This window comes from Triticum dicoccoides, chromosome 2B (assembly GCF_002162155.2).
Source record: "Triticum dicoccoides isolate Atlit2015 ecotype Zavitan chromosome 2B, WEW_v2.0, whole genome shotgun sequence".
Classification (NCBI taxonomy): domain Eukaryota; kingdom Viridiplantae; phylum Streptophyta; class Magnoliopsida; order Poales; family Poaceae; genus Triticum; species Triticum dicoccoides.
This window is the reverse complement of record NC_041383.1, coordinates 704,518,113-704,525,578: the sequence shown is the minus strand read 5'-3', so window position 1 is coordinate 704,525,578 and position 7,466 is coordinate 704,518,113. Positions and strand designations below refer to the sequence as shown.

Below are 7,466 nucleotides of genomic sequence, written 5' to 3'. Positions count from 1 at the left end.
GCTCAGAGCAGCGGGGGAGCAGGGCATCTTTGGAACGGCGGCCGGCGGCTCGATGACGGTCGGTGGTTTACAAGCAACCATGACGGTCAACAGCTTACGGCAGCAGCAGGGACCACTCGAGGTAAAGGCGGTTCACAACGGCCAGAGACTTGGAGGTGCGCCGGTGATGGCAAAGGCGTAATGACTGAGGTGAGCATCCTGCTCAGATTCGGCGGGTCAACAATGCGGGTCGACAGAGGAGTCCGAGCCCATGTTCAATCCGCTCCGGGTCATTTTCCATCAGTTTGACGCCTTGACTATCCTTGTCCGTGCCCTCCAGGTTGCAGTGGTTGAGGTAGAGGTGATGGCGACTCTTGACGCGACGACTAATCTGAAACCGATGCGGAGCAGGGCCCGGTCCGAATCGAAAAATAGAAAGAGGCCAGGCGGTTTGAGGAACAGTTGTCTCTTTCGACGGCTCAGAAATAACTCGGGGGCGGTTTATGGTGATGTGAAGCAGCAACGTTGGGTGCACCAGCCATGGTGGCGGCCTTGACCAAGTTGCTCGAAGGCGAAAATTACTCTCCTGATTCCGATCTGCATACTGTTGCCAAAGTAATTTTCGATCGAAAAACTCAGAGTTAATGTAGACCGTCCAAACTGGCTCTTCTTCATCTGAAAATCCGCGAGTTTCTCGAAACCCTAGATGAGATCCCTCCAAGAACTCATCACCACCGTGCGTGTGCCCCACGGTGGGCGCCAACTGTCGTGGAATTGTCACGTCAGATGTCCTTAGTATAAGGATTTAGTCGCGAGGCCAACGCATCTATGTGGTAGCTTGAGAGGGGTTGAGCTGAATCGAGAGACGCAACACAAGACAGGGATTTAGACAGCTTCGGGCCCCGGGAAACATCATCCGGTAAAAACCCTACATGCTGTTTGAGGCTAGGTCTCATTATCATCACGAGGGAGTCGCCGTAAACCGGCTCTCCTCTTTGTGTCTAGCCCTAAGATTGTTTCTTCTTGCTTGTAGCTTGTCCCTCTTTGCGGAGCCCTGCCCCTCCTTATATATGTTGAAGGGGCGGGTTACATGTGGAGTCCTATTAGGATTAGGACTAGTCTATCTCTAATACAAACCGGATACAAGTCCAGGTCTTAACTCCTTGTAAGACAAATATTCCTTATGCCTTTCCTCTTAAACTGGCCCACCATAGTATGAACCGGCCTTCATGAACGGCCCGTTGGGCCACCAGGTCTTGTCGCTCCTCGCACCCGCCTGCCAGATTACCAATGAGTCGTGAACCGCCAGGTCCAAACGGGTCGCTGGTGAACCGCCAAGTGTTAGCGGGGTCTCAAATAAACCACCAAGTCCGGCCGGGTTATACTTCCGGCCGGTTGACGCCGCGGGGTATATCCCCGACAGTACCCAAGCAGCAGTCCATCCACATATCAAATTATCAAAGTACCGAACGCGAATCATATGAGCGTGATGAAAACTAGCTTGACGATAATTCCCATGTGTCCTCGGGAGCGCTTTTCTCATTATAAGAAATTGTCCAGGCTTGTCCTTTGCTACAAAAAGGATTGGGCCACCTTGCTGCACTTTATTTACTTTCATTGCTTGTTACCCGTTACAATTTATCTTATCACAAAACTATCTGTCACCTACAATTTCAGTGCTTGCAGAGAATACTTTACTGAAAACCGCTTGTCATTTCCTTCTGCTCCTCGTTGGGTTCGACACTCTTACTTATTAAAAGGACTATGATAGATCCCCTATACTTGTGGGTCATCATGAAACCTATGGCCCCCGGGTCTATTTTCCATCATATAAGTTTCTGATCTATTTTATTTTGCAATCTTTACTTTCCAATCTATATCATAAAAATACCAAAAATATTTATCTTATTATCTCTATCAGATCTCACTTTTGCAAGTGGCCGTGAAGGGATTGACAACCCCTTTATCGTGTTGGTTGCAAGGTTCTTATTTGTTTGTGCAGGTACGAGGGGTTTGAGTGTAGCCTCCTACTGGATTAATACCTTGGTTCTCAAAAACTGAGGGAAATACTTACGCTACTTTGCTGCATCATCCTTTCCTCTTCAAGGAAAAACCAACGCATGCTCAAGAGGTAGCACCCATATGAGAAGAGGGAAGACAATGGTGGCAAGCTCATCCAAAAAGGCAAGGCCAAGTCCTTTCCCAACAAGAGCAACTTCACCAAGAAAACTCCTCCCAAGGGGTTGGTGGCACAAGAGGAGTACAATGAGGATGATGATGATGATGATGAAGAAGATGGTCAGTCGGTTGCCATGGCCTCCGTTGCCATTGCGACAACTCCACGGGTGTCCCTCTTCGACTCACCCAATGAGAACATCACCACCAAGTGCCTCATGGCTAAAGCCACCAACAAGGTAACCCCCAACATCAAATCTACCATCATTACTAATCCTTCTTTGACGGATTGCATTGATGAAAGTGAGGGGTCTAATGAGGAAGAAAATGAGTTTGAGTCTTTTATGAGTAAGCTCAAGGGTAAATCCAAGAAGCACTTCGTTGCTCTCTTGGAACAACTTGGTGAAGCCAATGACATGATCGAGGCTCACGAAGAAACCATCTCTAAGATGGAGGGGCATAGTCGTGACTATGCCGATGAGATATCGGATCTCTCTAATGCTCTTAGGGAAGAGCGTGGTCAATGTTTGGCTCTTGAGGAGTCACACAACGATGATCATGCTAAATTAAAGAAAGATCTTGATCATGCTCTTATCGTATCTCGTGCGCTCAATTCTAAAAAGTCCAAACTTGGGTTTGATCTTGCTAGACTCAAGGAGGAGTTTGATATACTTGACAAGGCTCACAAGGCCTTTAAGGGTACTCATGCTAGCCTTAAAGAGTCTCATGATCAACTCCAAGTGAAGCTAACCAAGGAAAAAGCCACTTTTCTTCATATGGTTTTAATTGATAGTGCAAATGCTACTAACCCATGTTGTGAGCATTGGCATCTTGTTGAGGAGAATGCAAAGTTCACTACAAGAAACCTGTTAATTCGTGACGGATTGCTGGTGACGTTCTCAAAATCCATCACGGAAACCGTCACCGACCAGCAATATGTGTTTGGGCCCAAAAATAATAGCCCCTTTAATGACGGATGTGGAGGTACCGTCACGAAAACCGTCACGGGTAGACCAATCGGGCCTAACCGGGCTTAGCTTTCCCCCCTTTTATACACCATCCAGACCTTCACGAATTGCTCCCACAGATGTGGCATAGTCATATGAGTTACATTGTAATTTGAATTTTCAATAATGTAAAAAAACAAGGATCCTAATAAAATTGGATGGCTCCAAACTGAATGAATATACTTATGTAGCATACAAACACATAGGGCCAACATGAATCAGGTATAGTACCAGGCACCCAAGGGCAAAGACACCAAAATATGAAATGGGCTACCATAAAAAAGTATGAAACGGGCTGAAGAAAAGCACGCGGAGGAAAAAACATAAGTCGTGTATGCGGCAAAGTACGAAACAGGAAGCGCGCGGAGGAGAAAACATTAAAGTCGTCAACGCGGGGAGTTAAAAAATTTCGGGGCCCACCCATTTAACTCCACAGCCCACCAGCCCGAGAGGCCACAGCCTCGCGCCGCTCTCCCCACGACCACGGAAACCCTAATCCATCTCCACCCACAGCCGCCGCAGCTCCTCTCCCTCTCTGTTCCTGATTCAGATCCATGCCCAGCCTCCGCCGGTCCGCCTCCGCGCGGCTGCCACCCCCCTTGATCTCCCGTGCCGCCATCCCAACCATCTCCCGCTCCACCTCCGTCTCTCATCCTCTATCATTCCTCCATCGCCCCACCCTCTCCCCTTATGCAGCCTACTCAGATCCATGATGGGGGCACACACTGTCGTAGTGGCGCTCCCGCATCCGCATCAAGGTCAGCCCCCTGCTCGTCGTCATGGGCGCGGTGGTCACGAGGAAGGTGGTTGAGGTCGGCGAGATGAACGTTGTCGCCTACCCGCTGGCCAGGACCAGGGACGGCTGCCCCGACACTCCGTCTTCTTCACAATCTGGCGCCGGGAAAGGAGGGGGTCGCCACAGTTTTCTTCGGCACTCCTTGGCCTTTTTCGCATCGCCACAGGTGACCTCGCTGGACCACTGCTGTGAAGGTGAGAATCCTTTTCACTCTCAATTAGTTAAATAATTATCTATTTAGGATGTCAGGATACTGCTTTGCAGTGAAGTACTTTTGTGGCTGGGAATAATTGTTTTGGAAAGATACCAAGATGAATTGTGTAGACATTGATGTGATTGATTTTTTTAATGTAGATTTTTGTATTTACATCTTTTCTTCATCAACATGTACATCTTAAAAATATATGTGGGGTGCTTACATAGTTTCTGAGGTCGTGATGTGTTTATGTGTGTCAGTTTAGTTTATAGATATACATCATTGAAATGGATCAAAGTAGTATGCTTAAAGCTGAATAAATTACCGACGGAATCCTATGTAGGAGTAACTATTGTGGATACTTCTACTAAATCACAAGATTTATTTGTTTTCTCCATGGAATAGTTCCACTAAAGTTCCAATTATTATTCTATACGTGGAGGAGATAGCTGAAGTCGAGCGTGCTGTTGATGACATAAAAGGTGTAGATGAAACAGAGCCTTCTGAAGAATAGAGGTGAAAATACAGAAAGGTCAGTCAAAACTACTTCTGTAGTACAACATAATTAGCTAGCACTACAAACTATGGACCCATCTTTGTCCTGATGTTCTATCCTTGAAGGAAATTGCTTCACACATGACAATAGCTGCACGACTTATGAACGATGTTCCCTCCCCAACAATGCTCTTGTGAGCATGCTCGCTGTTGGCGCTGCCACGACAGAATCGTGCAAGCATCGGCCATGCAGGCATCGTGTGTATAGTAGTGTTGATCCTTAAATATCTTTGTTTGTGCTTTTTGTATCGTCTTAGTGTGTGGGCGCTTGTTTTCATATTTTTACTTAATTTATTGCTTGCTGCAACACCTAGTTCCTCCTAGTTTGATAGAGTTTTTTGCTTTGTTCATGGTGGATGCATAATATGTAAAATCTCAAATGGTATTTTTATAGTTACATGTCTATTTTGACAAAATGTTGATTGCTAACATTCACTCTACGTACCAATTACTTTCTACTGTTCCTGATTGTTCTCGATTGCTCTGTACCTTTTTTTATGAGAAAACACCACCCAGTACTATGTGATCATGAAGATTCTTTGATTCGGTTGCAAATCCTTGAATCTATCTACTGTTCCTGATTGTTCTCTATTGCTCAGTACCTACTTTTTATGAGAAAACACCACTCATAATTACTATGTGGTCATGATGATTCTCTGATTCAGTTGCAAATCCTTGTATCTATCTATCGTTCTTGATTATTCTTTATTGCTCAGTACCTATTTTTTTATGATAATACACCACTCGGTACTATGTGGTCATGATGACTCTCTGATTCAGTTGCAATACGAGTGACATAACAGCTTGTTTAAAAGACGAAGCTTGCTCATATGTTCCATAATCTTAAAATTCTATATGGTTAAGAAAAATATATGAAAATATAGCTACAAACAATGATAGAGATCACAAAAGTTCGAGCCGAGCAACTCAAGCTCATAGTGCAGAATTCAGTTTGATATTCTAAATGTGCGCGGTGCCTCTTAGTATTAGATGTGGAGTTTAATTTATAGTCGATGTATTGACACAACCAAGCGCATTGTAGGGTAGAAGATTTCCCATGGGAATTCCCATACCATGCACATGATCGAGTTACATTCATTTTAAGCAACCTGTCAACAATTTTTAGCCAAAAGTATCTTTAGCCAAAAGTAAATAGGCTCTGCCTCTGAGGTGATTGACTAAACTGGGAACCAAAATCATGTAGACCATTGTTTGTGTTTATTTGAACCAAGTCTATTGCTTTCACTACATTGTCACTCTATCAGTAAAGTTGCTCCTGATACTACTTTTTACCTGTGTTCATTTTGAGTTGTTGGCCTTTTAAAGGAAACATTTTGTAGCAAATAATATTGCTCTGGATTATGGTTCAATGTATATATTTAATCATTTTATGTAGTGGCTAATTGAAATATATATCTATCTGAACATACATGTTGACTGAAATGTGCATGTTTAATCATTTCATGTTCTTTGTTTCAATTGGGCATTTATTTCAAATGTCTTGGTAAAGATTTGGTCTAGCCACGTATATCAACTGATTTATGCGCTAATCTGCGAGGATAGATATTCCACCAACCATCTCACTATCTCACTACTAATATTCATATTTGTTTTCTTTCTGTGTGATACTAAGACGTGCATATGTGTTCTTTTTGCATGCCAAAATATTTGTTTGATTGCTGCTAAAATGGGCAGTATGACTGAGAAATGTGATGTTGATGCATATTGTTCCTTGTTCCTGTCATTTTATTGTGGGCGAGCTAATAGCTATCATTTTAAATAAAGGTTTGGATGAATGTTTCCCATAATTTATTCCTCATTCTAATAGTTCTCACAATTTATTTTTTGATGTTCTTTTGCAGGTAATTGAAGTAGAACAGAAGATATTACACTCTAGTTTCGTTTAGAAGGGTAACTCGACTTGGGATGGAACAGATGATACTACACTTAAGACAGGGAACACAACACAGATTATATGTATCTAAATGTCTAGTGTAATTGTGAGATGTAATTGTAATTCCTATGGTGGTTTGAATTTTGTAGTTGTGCACTATATTATTGTTTTTCTTTGCTAAATGGAGATTCTTTACTTTTATTGTGTGGATCAAATATTGGGCAATCTGGGCTGAAGATGGGTTGGAACATGCAAATGCTGATAATAATCTAGAACAATCAAGTATAATAAATGTGTATGAAAGGCAAAGTAGAAATAATATTAAAATAGTTAACAGGTGAAGGCCCAATAAACAATTGATTACATTGGCCTAAATATTTCTAGAAAGATAAATGGGCTGTATTGTTGGGCTGCCATGTCAGATCGACTATGATACCACATCAGCTGCCATGTCATGTATATCCATGACGGAAAGGTCCGTCACAAAGACCCGGGCCTGTTCTGGGCTAGATGGGCCTAGAGGTAGGTCGGTGATGGTCAAAAATCCATCATGAAGGCCATGTTGTCAATTATGACGTGATATACATCACGAATTTATTTTTCGTCATGGATGCCCATCCATGATGGATTTTCACTGTCCTGTGACGGATTGAAATTGTCATGGATTAACAGATTTCTTGTAGTGGTTGAAGGATCAACTTGATAAAGGCCTTGTATCTTGCATACAAGGTGAGAAGAACCTCAACGACCTTTTGAGCAATCAAAAGGAAGTTGTCTCCAAGGAGGGAGTTGGGTTCGCACCCAAGTCCAAGAACAAGAAGAAGAATGACAAGACCAAACGACCTACTCCTCTCAAGCAAACTT

General features: G+C 43.3%; 1 long non-coding RNA gene across 3 annotated transcripts; it reads left to right on the top strand.

Moving 5' to 3' along the window:
* The first annotated feature begins 3,627 nt into the window (after positions 1-3,627).
* On the top strand, positions 3,628-6,803 carry LOC119365735. Of its 3 annotated transcripts, none has more exons than XR_005175731.1 (2): positions 3,628-4,151; positions 4,603-6,803. It is a non-coding gene; the product is annotated as an uncharacterized LOC119365735 (long non-coding RNA). The 3 variants fall into 3 exon arrangements; XR_005175732.1 differs by having other exon boundaries at positions 4,599-6,803; XR_005175730.1 differs by having other exon boundaries at positions 4,559-6,803.
* The last annotated feature ends 663 nt before the right edge of the window (positions 6,804-7,466 follow it).